At 36.9% G+C, this 18748-nt stretch overlaps 1 long non-coding RNA gene across 1 annotated transcript in view; it reads left to right on the forward strand.

The window, feature by feature from the left end:
- The first annotated feature begins 11414 nt into the window (after positions 1-11414).
- Positions 11415-18748, forward strand: part of LOC129197348 (uncharacterized) — a 76519-nt gene continuing 69185 nt past the window's right edge. Inside the window, exon 1 of the long non-coding RNA XR_008574297.1 lies at positions 11415-11624. This is a non-coding gene — a long non-coding RNA (uncharacterized LOC129197348). The remainder of the gene's footprint in view (positions 11625-18748) is intronic.

The raw sequence follows: 18748 nt of genomic DNA on the forward strand, positions 1-18748 counted from the left end.
ATATACGTTGTGGGTAAACACAAAAAGGTACTTAATACCTGTTCTCACTGCCTTCATGTTTATGTTTTTTTCACATAGAATTATTAATGCTATCTGCCTCATAACCATCCATGTATTTTTGTTGGAGATATCTGATGAAGCTGATAAATGACATCAAATTCCAGATGAAGATGGTAATAATTTGCTTTCTACAGAATTTATTCTTAAGTTTGTCAAAAGCTAGGCTGTTTTCCTTACTACTAGCTGTTGTTCATCTGCTTACATTTTTTCTAAAGCTGTGACTTGTGGAATTATTTTTCATGAGTAAGGTAATAAAAAACATCAGGAAAAATGACCAGTTTTTAAAGTAACTTTTCTGTATTTCCTTTATTTTACAAATCAAACTTTCCATACAACTATTGAATCCTCTAATAGTTATGTGGAATGTAACTTGCAGTATAGCATTCCTCTAAGCTGGTACTGCACTACGTCATCACAGCCCCATTTTGTGCATAACACTTAGGGACAGCATGGAATATTCTAAGTCAGAAAAGAAATGTCTTTTTAGCCCCAGAGCTTCTGCTCCTCAGAAGAGGAGCATAAAATCATTGAAAGAATGCTGGAAGGGACTTCAAGAGATCACTTAGTCTTTTTTTCCTCACTCAACCAATTATTTCTAGGGCTAGCTTGAAAGATGTTTGCTAAGATTAAAATTTCCAATGTGTAATGCAAATCTCTCCTGCTCCATTTTAAGCTCTTTAATTTTTTTCTATTGACCATGAACACGAGAAAGGGATTATTCACTTCCTCTTTGAAGCAGTTTTTATGTACTTGAATTCCATTAGCATGTTTCTCTTCTGTCTTTGTAGACTCTAAACAACCCAATTAATCCAGTCTTTTCTAATAATTCATGGCTTTTAAACCTTCAATCATTCTTGTGGATCTTTTTTTCCCCACTTTTTCCAATTGGTTCACATTATGCTTGAAGTGCAAAGATTGCAGCTCAGAGATTACAAATGACATATTTTATATGACAGAGCAAATATAGTATTTGGATGCCTTAAGTATTATTCTCTTTTTTACAACAGCATGAAATTGGTCATTCATAAGTAGCATATAAATTTAAACCCCAAACCTGTTTTGATGGGCTAGTAGCATCCTCCCCAAACTGTACTTCTGCTCTGAATTGCCACCTAAATGTAGATCCTTGCACTTGTCTTTATTAAGTGTATCTTGACCTCCATATGTTTATATGTAAATTGACTCCCAATTCTATATATAAACAATCAAAGGCATTCTCATTAATTAAAATATTAGCCAGTATATCTCCAGGACTGATGTCTGTTGAAAGTTGATTCTCTTCACGTATTATCCTATCTTGAACCACTGAGAAATATTTCTGGTTGTGATCATCCAGCTAATTATGAACCCACCTCTAAGCAGTTTCATTTAGACTACTCTTATCATTAGAATTCTTGCCAGGTATCAGTTGGTTGTGTTTTTTTTTTAAATATGTCAACAACTCGGTAAAAATTTAGATATATTTCTGTTATTGTTTGTCCACTACCTACTGAAGATGTCAGGCAAGAGTTGCTCAGCAATAAGTTGGGCCAAACCAGTGCTGGTTCTTAGTTAGCTTATATTTGTCTAGGAGCTTGCAAACAGTTTTCTTATTTTCCAATAATTTTCCATGCTCAGCCTACAGTCTTCTGCTCCTTCTTTTTCCCACTTTTTAAAAAGAGGGAATGTTTCACTATTCTAGTGTCCAAAAAATGTTTCTCATCACTTTGTTCCTCAAAAATAATCACTATTATCTCTGAGATTGTTTCAGACAGATTTCTGTGATCTTGACATGAATTTTATCTAGGTTCTGGTCTGTAAAGCATTCTTGAGTCCTTTCTTTGCCTGTTCAGGGTGGAAATTTTATCCTTTTGATTTGTCCTTAATTGCATTAGTCCCTTCTGTATAATGAAGCTTATTTTAGTGAAGACTGATTCAAAAGAGTCATAAAGCTCTTTGACCTCCTCAGCATTATCTACTCCCCATTATGTCCTTCCTGATTTTTCCCTTCTGTTTGTAATATTGTTTTATGTTTGTCGTCACTGTTTGAGGACAGTCAATGAAAAGCTTTTGACTCGGCTTTTCATTAATAAATTTATCTGCTATTAAACTCCTACCTTTTCCTTGTAGTTAAATATTGGTTGTCAAGTAGAAACTTTTACAAAGATTTTATGAAGCTTTATTGGACTTAATTCAGTTCTGTTTTGAAATCAGGTATTCTGAGCTGGACACTAAAAAATCTTTAGAAATTTTGTGTTCTTAGCTGAAAACCAAAGATAGCAAACTGATTTCTGATTAAAACCTGAATGCAGATTCCTCCCAAGTAACAAATCTCTTTTGAGGAGATAGCTTGAATTTTATCTTTTCTTTTAAAGAAAAAGTGCTTAGCAAATCAAGACAATGTAAATAAAAATTCACTGCATATCTTAATTTTGATATAATTAATTGTTATTTATTTTATCATTTGCATGATTTAGATGCTTCACAAAGCTCTATATGTTCTAATTAATTTCACAGAGCAAATAAAACAAAAATCTGTATGTTTAATATGTTGCTGAAGCTCAAGAATGCCTTGATAATCCTCAGAAGCAGGCATTACAATTAAAGTGGGTAATTTTGAGGGCACTGCATAATTGAAAAAGTCGAAGAAACACACATTATTGTATTCAGTATGCTATGTACATACACTTTTCTTCGGTTTCAGCTTATGAATTTTCATGAGTATTTCATTCTCTCTTCTCATCCTGTATCAGTCATCTCAAGTATTGCAGTCAATTAATCGTATGATAAAGCTGATATTACCTTTTACTTTCAAATCTTAACAGCAATGAAGTAATCAAGAAAGGTATTGAAGACTGCATTAAGGGGGGAATTGCTCTATAATATAAACAACAGTACTATCACAGTTCTAAAATGCTGATAATGTCCCATCAGGAACAGTGTGCACAGTGCTGATAACTATCCCACAGGAAGGAAGTTACCTCAGAGGAGGCGCGGCATAAGAAAACAGAGTCCTGTATCCCAGAAGCCTGTTTTGATTTTCCTATAGTTGAGGCTGAGTTTTCAGAAAGCAGAATTGTTCTTCAGAATGATATAAATGCAAAGAAACATGTGAATGGCTTGTACATTTTTGCTTATTCATTCATTCTAGTAAGAACAAAAGTACATGCCGCATTACTAAAGTGCAAGAAGGGAGTGAGGTCCCTGATGATCCTATTAGCAAAATTCAGAATTTGCCATATGAGCCAGGAAGAAAAACAGAAGCTAGAGAACTGTCTGAAAAGATGACTAACAAACTTAAAGAGCTTGCTGCAGCTTAGTAGGGATAATTACCCTAAAGTATATATGCTAATTTAAAGTATTTTTTTTTGTTCACAAATAAGGTTTAATGCATTATATGGGTAAACTCTTCTTGTGAGGTTTCAATTCAGTATTGTCAGCCACAGGCACTCAAAAGTTATTTTAGTACCACGCCTTGTGCCCACCCCACCCAAATGATGAGATTTGGAAGAGAGCATATGCAGGGGTTAGTGAGTTAGTTTGTTTTTGTACCGCACTGGGAATGTTTATCCTCCAACTAATATTCAGTCTGGAAGGCTAGAAACTTTTTTGGTTTTAAATGAAGGCTGAGGTTTCTTAGGTAATAATCTGTTGTCAGCAGCTCGAGTTTCAAGCAACAAAACAAATAAAGAAGGCAAACCCAACAAAGAAAACCCCACCTATCACATGATTGATAAGAATAAAACCCTTATATCACAAAATTTGCCAACGCTACTAATGTTTTCCATATAGGCAACAGATAGTGAAAACATATGGGTCTTGCAGACTTCAGTAAATCCATGCAGCAAAGATAGTGACTGCCCTTTTCCCTAAAAGCATAAGGCATGGCACAATAAACAAGCCACACAGTTCTTTGAAAATCCAGACAGAAAATGGTTATCTCTGTAAGGACTTTTGTACCAGTTTTACCTCCTCAAAATGGACAATGTGTTCCTATGTACTTCTGACAATCCAGGAGGACTCCACCACATACTGAACAGCAAAGAAAAGAAGGATGAATAGTATTTAAGACAACCCTGTTCTGCCCGTTGACTTTTTAGAATCCCATTCTGAAGTTCTTAGCTCTGGTGTATGTTATGTATAAGTTGGCTCTCCACCCACAAGTTGTAACTTTTATTAAGTGTACTGGTTTGGGCTGGGATAGAGTTAATTTTCTTCATAGTAGCTGGTATGGCACTTGTTTTGGATTTGTGACCAAAAGAGTGTTGATAACAGGTTTTAGGTATTGTTGAGCAGTGCTTACACAGAGCCAAGGCCTTTTCTGTTTCTCACACCACCCCACCAGCGAGTAGGCTAGGGGTGCACAAGGGGTTGGGAGGGGACACAAGCCAGGACAGCTGACCCCAACTGACCACAGGGATATTCCATACCATATGATGTCATGCTCAGGAATAAAAGCTGGGGGAAATATGGAGGGGACTGAGGAGGTGTGGTGTTTGTCTTCCCAAGTTACACGTGATAGAGCCCTGCTTTTCTGAAAATGGCTGAACACCTGCCTGATGATGGGAAGTGGTGAATGAATTCCTTGTTTTGTTTCTGCACGTGGCTTTTGCTTTCCCTATTAAACTGTCTTTATCTTAACCCAGAAATTTTCACACTTTTACCCTTCTAATTCTCTCCCCCATCCCACTTGGCAGCAGTGAGCAAGCAGCTGTGTGGTGCTTGACTGCCTCGCGGGGCTTAATCCTTAACCCTCACGGAGACATCGAACTTCCTATAGACAAGTACCAGTACTCAGTGCCATCTTACAGGCTGTAGGATATCTGAGAAGTCCAGAGGGGGATTGACAGATATGACACGTGACCTGTGGCACATCATGCATGACCTTACTGGTAGCTGGAAGAAAGGAGAACAGCCAGGCCTAGAGTACCTGAAATGTCACTAGATGTCTATATTTAAGCAGTTGAATCACTTCCTATGAATTCTGAATCCTGTACACTTTAAGTAAACAAATATTTTTGGTAGGCTAAAAGCCTAAGAATGTAATGTGAAGGTAGCTGAAAAAACAATCTTGTTGCCTACATATCCACATTGCACATATATAAATACCAACATTAGAAGCAATATAATCAGTACCATTAGTTTTGTTTTATTTTAGTACACCCGCTTGCTATTAGCAGACTTTGCTTCTAAAGCAGAGGTAATTTATAAGCAGAAAAATCCTTTAAAGAGAAGATAACAGAAAGTTTATTTGGCTTTTGCTCCATGTCATAACACTGAGATGGTAATGCTAATAGGGTTAAGGTAGACAATGCCTGGAATGACATGATCTAATTGTGGTTGGGCTGTAAGATATCCATCAATCCCTTCCAACTTCAACAGTTCTGTGATTGTAATACTACAGGTTCCTTCAGAACAACACTAAATTATGTTGTCCTCCTGGTTATTAAGCTTATGTTCAACATAAAAGCAAAATAAAAGTGAAGTCAACTATTCTGGCCATTAAAATGTAAGTATGTGTTCATGTACAGGTACATCCAGGTCCATGTTTTACCTGTTTTTATTAATCTGTTAAAAAGTTTCTCTCTTGTTGATGTAATTTGACATACTAATTTGACCGAGGGCACTATTTTAACCTGCTGTCCTGTTCTCTGACTACACATTACACCATCCTGTGCAACATGCTCTATGTGATCCTGCTCTAGCAGGGGGGTTGGACTATATGATCTCTAGAGGTCCCTTCCAACCCCTATGAGTAATTTCCAGGGCTCTGAGCTTTTGACACCACTGCAGCAGAAACAGCATAACATTAGAAACCCTTATCTGCCAAAAGGGGCAGAAGGAGAAAAGGTCACAGTGCCCACCCCATGTGTTAGGAGAGCCACCAGAGACTTGTGGGTTGAAGTTTTCTCTAGCTCCAGAAGAGACACAGCTGTCCCTTCTCTGCTGGCCTGCACAGCCTCGTGCTTCCCTAAACATGGAGAATGCAAACAACAACTGCTGAGGTGGAATTGAATCAAGCTGCTTTTGCTTCAGCCCTCACCTATTTTTTAGTGCAAAGTTGTAAATGAAAAGAGCCCTTTGAGTGAGTTGTGGCATGCATTAGTTTTAATTTGCTTTAGCTTTAGGGGCATATATGTTAACATCTAATAGAGCTTGATGATTCACCTTTGCTGCTGAGGGCAAAATGATTTTTCACTCAACTGAAGTGCAAACAGTTTGTTCTATAAATCCCTTCCTGCCCTAAAAGAGCTGTGTTCTTACAGAAATTGTGACATTGTAAGAAATGCTCATGCCCGAGTTCAAAAAAAGTCTTAGAAGTGTAGAATCATCTACCACAGCTGATGCATTAAAGATGAGAGCAAAACAATATCTTTTGTGTTCTGTCTTGCAATTCGCGTAATGAGAAGTATTCTGCAAGAACTATCAGCAGAAGCAGTTAACAGAATTTGCAACTTTTTCTTCTGATGAAAGGTCAAACTGGCCCATTCTTGAGTCCAGGCCCTTCATGGTTAGTCTAAAAGAAAGATGTATCAAGATCAAAACAACCTGATCAACTGAATGCTTCAGAAACGACAGCTGATCTGAGCTACTTTTCCAGTAAAGCATGTCTTTAACGTCAATCTATATTGATTCTGACAAAGATGAGCAGTCAACATTTTCTGTCCTTAAATTACAAGCGTACAAGGAGGAAACTGGAGACGGCTGCTACTTGTTTTCCGGGGAGGAAGTTGTGTGTGGTCTTTTGGTTTTTTGAGGTGTTGTTGTTGTTGTTGTTGTTGTTGTTGTTGTTGTTGTTCAAAACACTTGCTGCTCTTAATTTTTCTGCAGCATTATTCAAGGAGTGAAAGTTTGGACGTTCAGGAATTAGCATGTTTGTATCCATATTCTAATCCAATTTTTCTTAGCTTTAAAATATTATCCAAGGTTATGCACATTTGTGCATAAACCTGAAATACTTTGGGAGGTATTGCACTGTATCAAAACAGAGAAGCTAGTGGGGGGTAATAGCACCCTTGTGTCACTCTTGATGGCTCTTTGAAAGGAATTCAAATACAGTGGAGAGTGAGAGAAGTTAAGCCTCTGAGAAATTACAAATTTATGCTGAAATTTATGGTTAGGCATAACGGAGTGTATCATATAGATGCATTCTCTTAGCTAATTCAATATTTTTTGAGATTAATTCCAGTTGCAAAGTTTAGGTTTTGTTTCATTGTAAATAAGAAGTATCTTTTATTATTTGTTGTTTATTAACTTCAATATAACTTTGAAAAAGCAGAACTGTCTTGCTTCTTCAGGATTGCTGCAAAAGTAAAAGACAATTTTGCAAAATATTTTAGTCCACTCTGTCTCTTTCCAAACAAACCCTGTGCATATCACTCACAAAGTACATTTAGCTTTCTTGGATTCAGACAATTTTCTTTCAACTTGAGCTCGAAGAGCAAATTTCTCTCTTCAAATATGTAATGCTCTCATTGTCCAAAGCGTATTTTAGTTGTACCAGGATAATGTTATTATATTGACAACATGGAACTTTATAATTGATTAAATGTGTTTTCATGCAACAAAGTTTGTCTTTTTGTAAATTAATATAAAGTTTGGCTTAGATAATACAAAACTTGGGATTCCACCAAAGAATTCCACCCAAACTCAAATCATATGTACAACAGCAAAGAGTGCAAGAGAAATAAATCACTCTGCATAACGTAAATATCAGGAGTTGTTATGGTAAACAGGTATTTAAAAGAAAAAATAAAGCACATTAGGCCCAATAAACTGCAAGTCACATTCCACGTTTTCTAAAGACCATGCAGCAAATGAGAGTGGTAAACTGGTTTTGTTTTTATTTCTAGACTCAACAAAACAGCCCCAGGTATATTCTGAATTGAGCAAACTTTCAATAACTGTTCGTAGGTTTCTATGCCAACAATATTTCTGGCATATTCTTTATTATGACTACCTCTCTTACAATGGATAGGAGGCAATGTAGACAGAGTGTATCACACACACGTTTAATTCACAACAGCTAAAATAACTGTACACCCTCTTGGGTGAGAGATCCTAAAAGACCACTTTCATTTTCTCTGACTTCTCTATACTGCTTAAGCATCACAAAGAGACAGTAAACAACATTCACATCCATTTTCACCAAATAGGCTTACATGAATATGAACGAGGGAGGACTAGTATTTCATATTTCTAGTTACATTGTGAAGAAAATCATAGCTATTTTGGTTAATGCTGCTCTTATGAACAGTTTGTTTATACTTTATTACTGGCAAAATTCTACAGATAGAATAAAAGTATGCATTTTCATAAATTCTGTGAAGAAAGTTGTATTTACCTTAAAATTACCAGGTAGTAAGGATACTTGGGTTTCTGAAAATATACAGAGGTGTGTATGCATGAGCATATATGTGTGTGAAGCCGGAGACAGGTATCTTGCTGTCAAACAATTTAATGTATTTCAGAAGAGAATTTCAGAGCTCTTCTCCAGGGCAATACTGTGAAGTTCTGAAGACTGGCATTTTTAGCACAAACATATTAAAAAAGTTTATTCTTCCACTCTTCCTTTTAAACAAATCTTGGAAGGGTTTCCTAAAGTTCTCTTTTATAATAACTGTCAGAATAACTGAGACTAATGGTATGAAACTAAGAAAAAGTAAATTTAGGCTGAGCATCAGAACAAATGAATGGTGAGGAAATAACCAGAACTCCCAGTCGGAGAGGATAAAGCACTTTCATTTGAGTGATTTAGAACTTGGAAATCCACTTCAGAGAAAAATCCAGCACTTGGCGAAGAATGACCCGGATGAGTATTGGTTGCTTAAACTCTTTCTAAGCTGATTGTGTGATTCGTATGGTAGACTATCATTCAATCTATTTACTTCTTATTGCTCCTTTATGATAATGTAGTTGGTATCATATAACATTACAGATTCATCTCTACAGCATTTTTACAGAGCTGCTCAGGCAGACAGTTTTTAATAGGGCCATAATCCCAGCTGAAGAGAAACCTGGTGTGACCATTGCTCAAAAAGTAAAAGGAATCTGTGAATTATTTATACAGGTTTCAGTAATCTGTCGGTATTTGTTGGGAGCATGTAACTGAGAATAGTTATACTAAACTATATCACTGTAATAATTAAGAATATGGTTAAAATTAAAGTTGTATTATGTATTTCTCTACTTTTCATTTGAATATGGTGATATTACATCCAGTTGATTTTTATTAAAATAATCCATAATGAAACTTAGCATCCCACGTATCTATATGCATGCTATATGTATATGTTCAGACTCTTTTTTTTATTATTCAGACATTCCCAATTCACACTGAGGATCAAATACTTTGAAATTGTTCAGAGGTTCTAAGATTCTGCTTTCGCTATATATTTTGGAGGATTACACAGACACACAGATGCATACTTTGTCTGAAGATTTCGTAAATAGTCTTTTATCTGTCAAAAGACAGTACACATGAAAAGATGAACTGAAAGTTCATGGCGAGCTACATTCTTTTCCAGAGTAGTTGAGATGTGACTACAAAAAGCTGGTGTTCAGCAGACAGGGCTCTGACAGAGTTTTCTGCATCACAGGTTCATTTGTTATCTCACGAATTCCACTTCCCTCAGCAGGGTCTCGATGCTCACCACGACCACTTCAAATTCCTAAATAAGACCTCCATCTTGCCCTCACTCCTTGCATACTAGCCAACTGAAACTGCCTGGTAAATCCATGCAACTGAGAAATAAGCCACAGTATGATACAGCTTCCTTTCCAAATTAAAACCAACCCAAAGAAGCAAATATAAAATGAAGACTTTCAAACAGAAGGTGGAAAGCATGTGAGCTGGCTTATAGATTTGTTGTAATATTCCGGTATTATTTCCTTCTTACAAGAAGCCACGGCAGATTGATAACCACGGACATAATGTCTAATGCTAATTTTTCTCATATTTTTTCAGCATTTTGCCCTTGGATAAGTCAGTCAGTATTCCATGGCTTTCAAAAATTATTATCCAACAACAGAGAAGCAGAATATCTTCAGAACCTGAACAATCAAAGTTTAGGCATCTGATGATCTTTCCAAATATACAGATTTCACTTGGTGTATCTAGAACTTTGAAAGAAAGAAAATATGAGAGAAACAAAGAAGCAATTTTCAAAAGTCACTCTCTTCACAGGACGAGAACAAAGATGAAAAAAACATGATTGTGACTTTGAAAGCTTTTGGACCCACTGACAATCAGGAATACCAAATGTTCTCTCAGTTAAAATAGATTTGATAAGTCATTTCTTTGAGCACCAGTAACAGATGCTTGAGTGTATGTTGGGAGTGAAATAAATTACATTCTCATTTACATACTTCTGTGGAATTTAAAATTTGGAATCAATAGATTTTTCTCATGATTTCTGGACGCTCTCTGATATGTTTTCCACACCCTTTCATGCTATGGCTTGATAACAGTACTTAACACTGATGAAGAAATAGTTGCTTTAAAGACTAAATCTTGTTCACTTTAATTTTAAAGCCCTTGACTCATCTTTCTCAGAACATCTCCTGAATTAGAGGATTACTAATTCAAAGCCATGGTTTAGCCACAGTTTTTCATCTCTTGCCGATCTCTTTCATACTACTTTAATTTCACAGATATAATTCTCCAATTATTTTAGCTTTACTGATTAATCCTTATAATATGGATATTGATACCAATTTTCCAGGATCACATTACAGCTGGATTTAGTAAAGTATGACTGTGGCAAAAAATACCTGAAACGTACATAACTATATTCATCTTTAAATTCAGCTGAACAATAGCAGCAATAAATGCTGCTTAGACTGAGAGAGTATTAGTTTTTTCAACTGTTCCTTAACATAGTTCTTTCGTAAGACATTAATAGGAGAAATGCGTACAAATGAAAATGGATTAGGAATGAAATGTGGTAATAGAACTCAAACTATCTTTTATTATTTTTATTTCAATAATGCAATATTTGAGTAAACAATGTTAAAAAGCTAAGTCTTTCTAATCTCATTCATCTGTTGACTCTGTTTGGAAATTAAAAGGAACAGTTTGTCCCTTTGAACTATTCATCAGATAAATAATGCAATACTGAACAGGAAGCAAAGAATTAGAATCAGTGGGTTGTAACCATATCTGTATCTATTTAGTAATGGAGTTCTTGAGTATTTTTATTTACCAGAAAGTGTGTATTACCTACATTTTCAATGCTTTAGAGCACCAACTAGCTTCCTATACCCCGATGAAATATATTTTGCATGGTGGCAACCTATTTCCTTGTTGAGTCTTTTGCATTGAAGTGTGAGAACGCTGACAAGAATAGATGACTTACCACAATCTCGCAGCTTTTTTATAGGCTTATTCCAGGAGAAAAATGCCTGACTGCCATGTGGATGCTTTCACAGTGAGATTCTCTAAAAAAGCCCCCAAACTTATCAGAGGCAAAGAATAATGACATTTCTCTCAGAATGCTTATGCCTCATTCCAAGGTGGATAAAGCATTCACGGAGCCAGGAAGACCAGCGAGAAGCAAAGGAAAACCCGGCAGGGATCGCTTCAGGTAGCTTTGCATAACTTTTCATATTTGTCCCTCAGACTGCATGGGTTGCTCTGTACTTTCCAGAACTTTATTGCTGCTTTTTGAAAGATGCAAGCTATGAGAAGGTCAGATGTCCTTCTTAGGGCATGAACTTAGATTCTGGGGCTTTTTTGACCTGTTGGTGTTGATTTTTGGAGATGAGCACAATATGAGGGTCTGATTATACAGTATGCTGCCTACCAACAAACCTCCAGAATGTGTCAGCTCCAGAGCCAGCTATTGCTTTGAGATTAAATTCTCTTTTCACCCCAGTTTCCTTGAAGTGACCAGCCAAACAACATCAAAAGGTTTCCTACTGTATGACTATTTTTCTGTAGAAAATACACACACAAATTTAGCTACATCATATAAATAGGAAAAAAAATCAGATCTTCTGAGTGGGACAAGATTGAAGACTTGAAAGAATTCACCCCCTCCTTCCTTCCCTCTCTCTGTCCCTCCCTCTGCAGCTATTCTTTATCCTTTTTGCAGTTAATCGTCTTTTAATTACTTCTAACATTTGTCGTAGCTCCTTTTTGAAGACTCCTCTCGTGTTAGAGGATCCTTTCTTGCTATGTCTCTTAGTTTGTGTCTACGCTGCAGAAATTTTTCCCAGCTGAGCATACTTACTTGTTCTCAGAGTAATTTTTCCCGGTCTCCAGGAGCCTCTGCATTGCCCACCCACAGCCAGAACACATAACCTGGCAGCCCTCCTTCCTGCTGCCCAGCCGCGCCTTCTTGAACAAAGCGTACAGGAAACGACACATATACACTGGACCAAGAACAAACAGATTTAAAACTTCTGCCATCTTTCACTTAGTTCACACCCTCCTTTTACCTTAATTGCTGGATCTGGGGCTGTGCCAATGGCTAACTAACTGCTGAAGTCTCCTAAGTTCTGGGATGGATTTTAAACAACATGAAATAAATAACATGAAATTGGAAGATTCCATTTAAGTAACAGATTTAAAAAATCTGCAACATTATAGTCTGACTGATTGGATTACTAGAGTAAAATTAATAGTTTAAAAGTTACAGCCTCTGCATTCTGTGTCTCATTCTTTCCAAGTCTACACCAATGAAAGTAGATCAACATTTAGCCCTTTTTTTAAAAGTTTAAAGGATATGGGGGTTTTTTTCTGTTGAATCTTATCACTTCATTCCAACTGAAATGTAAATAAAATTGTACTCAGGAATACTTGATTGCTCTCCAGAATTTTTGAAGATAGTCTGTGAGGCTGGTTGTTTTGCTTCAGACTTTGCTTTGGAGGCTTTTAAGATCATATTTCAGAAGTTCTGAATATTTAAATAAAAATGGGCACTTTCCCAAGTATAAGGCGTACTTCTTGCTTCTGATTAGGATAGATTTTTGGCAACTGCTTACACTTGTTACACTTGTTACCTACAGGTGATATCATATCTTGTGTTGTTGAGCTGACATTTTCAGATCAATTAATATTACCCCACAGGAAAAAAATGTGATTGCCTGCGGGAAGCCAAATGTAATACCTGATTAAAACCATTTGGAACATTTTGTGGAAGAAAACTTTGGTGAAATACAGGATTTTATCAAAGCAGAAAAAAATTGCAAGCATACATCTGTTCCAACCAAGTTTTTAATGAGAAAATTCTGGGTTTGAGACACATCCAGAAAGTGAAGAAGTGATGCTTGCTTTCTCAGTATCTCTGCATACAAGCCAAACTCCCACCCACCAACATATAGAATGTGACTGACACATGTATTCGCTGACTGATTTCCAGTTTTACATAGATAAAAAAATAAACAAGCAAACAGCATTTTTTATCATTATTGTGTGACAGTGAAAAAGAAAAGGAAACTTGTAAAGCTGTTCACAAACTAAATCATTAGTTATTGCAGAGTATTTTTGTATGGATGGGCTAATCTTCCTATGCTGCCTATCAGTGACTGAAATTACACAGAGGAAAACACAGTTTTAGAAATATTTTTATTCCATCAATGATTAGATTTCAATTATATCTAAACATGATTTCCCGTTTCCATCAGAAAAAAAACCAAAACATTTTGCCCACTTTAGTTTCAGTTTGTGTCCCCAAGAAGTCTGGGACCTTCGATAAATATTCAATTAATAATAAGTTAAATGGATAAATTTGAGTGATCTAAAGTTGAAAGGCTTTTTTCTTTCAAATGCAATTCTCGTTTTCAGTTTAGTTTAAGTCGCATTAGCAGGTATTTTTTATTTATGCTGGAAGAAGGAGCTTATTCCAAGACTAGTGTCCCCATGGAAAGCTAGTTCTTATAGTTTGAGCAGCTGAACAGTGTGGAAAAATTTTACTGCTCTAACTTTCTTGGAAACACTGGAGATTCTGGAGATTAAGTACGGTTTCTGTTACATTCCATTCCTTTCACTGTGGACAAGTAATTCAATTTCTCTTTGCAGTTTGCCCCATTTAAAGCGTCTAAAAGTGTATTAGGCTTTCCTAGTCTTGTCTAGTTGTCTTGGAAACTATCACAGGAGGGAACTGGCTCTGATTTTCTACATCTATTTTGCTTTTCAGAATTCTCTGGTTTAGATATCAAGTGAATTACTGAACATTACTACAATATTAAAATAAAATGCTTACTGGCAGGCAAAAACTGAGAGTCTTTTGCAAGTTGGTTGTTAATGAAAAGAACCTCCAGTCCAAAGGAAGAAATACTCGAAACTTGGATGCTTAAGTTAAAAAGTGAATACACTATTTTGTCAATGGGTATGAATTGGAATGTCTGATTTGGATATTTTAGGGCAGATTTAATTAGTAATGTTAATTAGTTAAATTAATTGAGATTCTCATAGGTCAGAATAGGCAAGCTTCACAATCAAATTTTCCTTAAAGTGTAAGCTTCTGAAAAGTTCAGTCACAGTCTAGTATTTTTGTTTAGCATATCTGTTTTCTAATTTAAAAAGCACAAATGTTCACTTTCTTAAACAAAGTCTAAAATATGGTTAAAACCCAGATCAACTACTAAACTGTTAATTTCCAGGTTCTGTGTTTATGATTGCCAAGTAGGGTAGCACAAGTTGTGAAACGATGCACAATTTGGCATTTTGCTATCCACTCGGGTGTCTCCCTCTCTCCACTGTCACCATCAAGTTTGGCAAGTTTACTAGCACAGAAGAATAGTTACCCACAACTGGTGTCTTTCATTTAATTATGCTAGATGCTACAGTTAAAAGTAACTTCTGACTAACATCACCAAAATAATGTTTCACCAGAAAATATTGCAAGGAAAAAAATAATTGTTTATCCCCTTTTTAAGTGTCAGGCTAGTGACGACAAAAAAGAAAATGAGGGCTGGCAGTGGAGCTGAATGGCACCCATAAATGTGGCATTTTGGGGGAAGTGACGGATGTGTATTATGGCTGCTCTGTGAGGAGGCAGGGGCATGAATAGGTCTTGAATACTGTCGTTATTCCTGTCAGTAGAGGACTTGAAACTCTTATCCCAGTGACACGGCACTTGTTTTAAGCGGTCACAGCTTCTGCCCTCTGTCTAAAGTCCAGAATTAAACTATATTTGGACCTGTTAAATTTCAGCATGAATTCGGAACCCGCTGTGATCAGTGGGTCACCTCAGTTAAACACTCTAGCTTTTTGTTCTGTCATGAACTCTGACGGGTAACAAGCTAGTGCAGTTACCAATGCATGGGTATGGAGTTTGTAAGACGACTGCAGTTTTTAATCTATGAATCAGAAAGCTCAACATGGGTTCATGAACATGATCATGTTTCACACATGTACATTCATGAAAATGAATGCAATTATTAGGACATGAACACATTCCATGTCTGGCTGACTCTTCCTTTAGATGAAAGACAGTATTACCAATTCCAGTATTGCCCATATTCGTGAGGAATATTTAAGCAAAGATGATCTAAGCACTTCTAGAGAAGCACATTTGTATTTCCCTTTCTCAGACAAGGAAGCACGTTCTCCTGGAATACAGAGAAATTCTTTTGGAAAGAGCACATAATCAAACCCCTGAAGAAGCCCCTTCCAGATGACTGGGGTATAGGTAACCTAGTTCCTGACACAGAAGTAAGAGCTATGAGAGCAAGTCCTTCAGAAGACTGGAGGTGAAACAAAGAACAAACAAGAGATCAAAGCATCAGTGTCATATTCCAAGAGAAAACATCTAGATACATAGAAATATATGTGCTAGTACCAATCTGGTCCAGTTGAATGTAACATTTGAAATTTGTTACTTAATAAAATCCACAAGGATATTCAGGATAAAAGCCTTAGTTTTAACTTATGCTAAATGCTTGAATTTTCTTCTAAGGGTAATAGACACATAACATCAGCAACCATTTTCTTTGTAAATTTTAATCAAACAATCTACTGTCATATACATACTGTCCTTCTATATATTTACACTGTGCTAACATGAGCAGACATGTACAAGTTGAAAGAGAGCAGAATTAGAACACACTCCAAGTACGGGGCATGAGTGAGATGTGACCTGATAGTATGGGTAATTGACTTTAAGAGAATTGTGAGGTTTTGTTCACGTAAGAGAAGAAAATAAGTAAAAGGGAAAGCTGTGCACCTCTGTTGAAAAATAAAGAGATTTTAAGAGTCCTATCTATTTTTCTGGAGTATATTTACAAATTAACTGTCCATGAAAAGAAGATACTCGGTAGAACTACTCAGTGTCCCATCTCACAGTTTTATCACACTTTGATTATTGGAGTGATTTATCATTTCCATTTATGTCACTTTTCTTGTAAGGAAAATAATTCATAGGTTGGCTAGTTCTGGGGCATAAAGAACTATGAGATAGGACAAGCAATCATATTCTGCCTACTCAAATTTCCACACTTGCTTTTAGTCACTAGATTTTTGTAACCATGTTACTTGTAATAACTAGTAAAACATTGACTAGGCATTAACCTGGGCAGTCCACAAACAGACACTCTTGGCTTGAAAAACTAATATAGAAAAGAAATAGGAAAAGAAACATGAATATTCTACTTGCCTCCTTGAGAGTGATAAAATAGTGTAATTGAAGATCTAACAGTAAAAGGTGGTAGTCTTGAATGCCAGTTCAAAATCCTGTATCTATCAGACCAGAATCACACAATCACAGAATGGTTGAGGTTGGAAGCTACCTCTGGAGGTCACCTGGTCCAACCTCCTGGCTCAAGCAAGGATCCAGTTGCCCAGGCTTTTGAATATTTCCAAGGAGGGACATTCCACAACCTCCGTGGGCAGCCTGTGGCGGTGGGCCATCACCCTCACAGTAAAAAAGTGTTTCCCGATGTTGAGAGGGAACCTCCTGTGTTTCTATTTGTGCCCATTGCCTCTGGTCCTGTCACTGGCACCACTGAAAAGAGCTTTGCTCTGTCTCCTTTACACCCTCCCCTCAGGCATTTGTACACATTGATGAGATCCTCCTGAGTCTTCTCCAGGCTAGACAGTCCTAGCTCTCAGCCTTTTCTCATAGAAAGCATGCTCCGCTCCCCTAATAATCATAGTGGCTCTTCACAGGACTCTTCCTAGTATGTCCATGTCTCTCTTGTACTGGGGAGCCTGATCAGTACTGAATAAAGGGGAAAGATCTCCTCATTGGACCAGCTGACAATGCTTTGCGTAATGGAATACCACTAGCCTTTTTTTTTTGCTGCAATGGTACATCCCTGGTTCATGTTCAGCTTGGTGTCCACCATGACCCCCAGGTCCTTTTCTAAAAAGCCGCTTTCCTGCTGGGTAGCCCCCAGCATCTGCTGGTGTATGGCGCTGTTTCTCCCCACATGCAGGACTTTACACTTCTTCTCGTTGAACTTCTTGAAGTTCCTGTCAGCCCATTTCTCCAGCCTGCCAAGGTCTCTCTGAATGGCAGCGCGACCTTCTGATGTACCAGCCACTCTGCCCAGTTTTGTGTCATTTGTGGACTTGCTGATAGTATGCTCTGCCCCATCATCTAAACCATTAAAGAAGAGCTGGACAGGACTGGACCCAGTATTGTCCCCTAGGGTACACCGCTAGCTACTGGCCTCCAGCTAGACTTTGTACTACTGATTGCCACCCTCTGGACCTGATCATTCAGCCAGTTTTCAATCCACCTCACTGTCTGCTCATCCAGCCCATGCTTCATCAGCACCTCTGTGAGGATCTTGTGGAAGACTGTTGAAAGCCTTACTGAAGTCAAGGTAGACAATATCCATTGCTCTCCCTCTTTCTATCAAGACAGTCATTTCATTATAGGAGTTCATCAAGTTGGTCAAACATGATATAAAAATATTTCTTAATAAGTCCATCACAATTCTCTTTTAATTTATAGTGCTTAGTTCAAGTGTCAGAAGCTAAAAAAGTGAAAATAAAAATCAAAGAGAATATATCACATAAATTTTAAGGATAACAATGAAGAACTACTGCAATATAGAAACAAGAAAAACAAAAAAAGCCCTATCTTTTTTTCTTATTAACTACTGGAAATAGGAGAAGAGGCTTTATTAAGAGAACACCATGACTGGAACCTGATTCTGATGTATGTAAACCAGAGTTTTCAGATTTGTGAGTTCTGTCAGTACATCAGTAACTTCAAGCCATAATATTGCAAATATTCCAAGTATGGAATTTCTTTTATTGTTTCTTAATTCCCCCCAAATCATGCACCAATTGGTCCCCAGTGTTCAACAACAAATATATTCTTAAGCTTAGAGGATACTGCTTGATATGAATGTGCATTATTCTTCTCTGTGCTTTCATGTCTACACTTTAAACAAACCTTTTTTTTTTTTTTTTTTTTCCTAGATACCATTTCAGGCTTGAGCAATCCTTTGATCAATAGTACTGCCATCTGCAGCACTATAAGTTCAAAGTATAAATTCAGTAATGGAGAAATGAAATACACTTGTCCTGGTAAGATTACAGACAATGAGATGGAAAGGGAGAAAGGGAGATGGGTGCAACACAGAACAAAAACCTCACAGTTGTACTTAATGTTTGTGTGCTACGCTGTTATTTTCTCTTAGTTACTTATAAAGTATGGCAGGACATCAGTCTATTAATTAATTGTTGGATTTAACTTGGGATGGAGCAATATACATGAATATCTGATTTCTGTTATCTGAAAAGTTTTAC

This window comes from Grus americana, chromosome 1 (assembly GCF_028858705.1).
Source record: "Grus americana isolate bGruAme1 chromosome 1, bGruAme1.mat, whole genome shotgun sequence".
In the NCBI taxonomy this organism is placed as follows: domain Eukaryota; kingdom Metazoa; phylum Chordata; class Aves; order Gruiformes; family Gruidae; genus Grus; species Grus americana.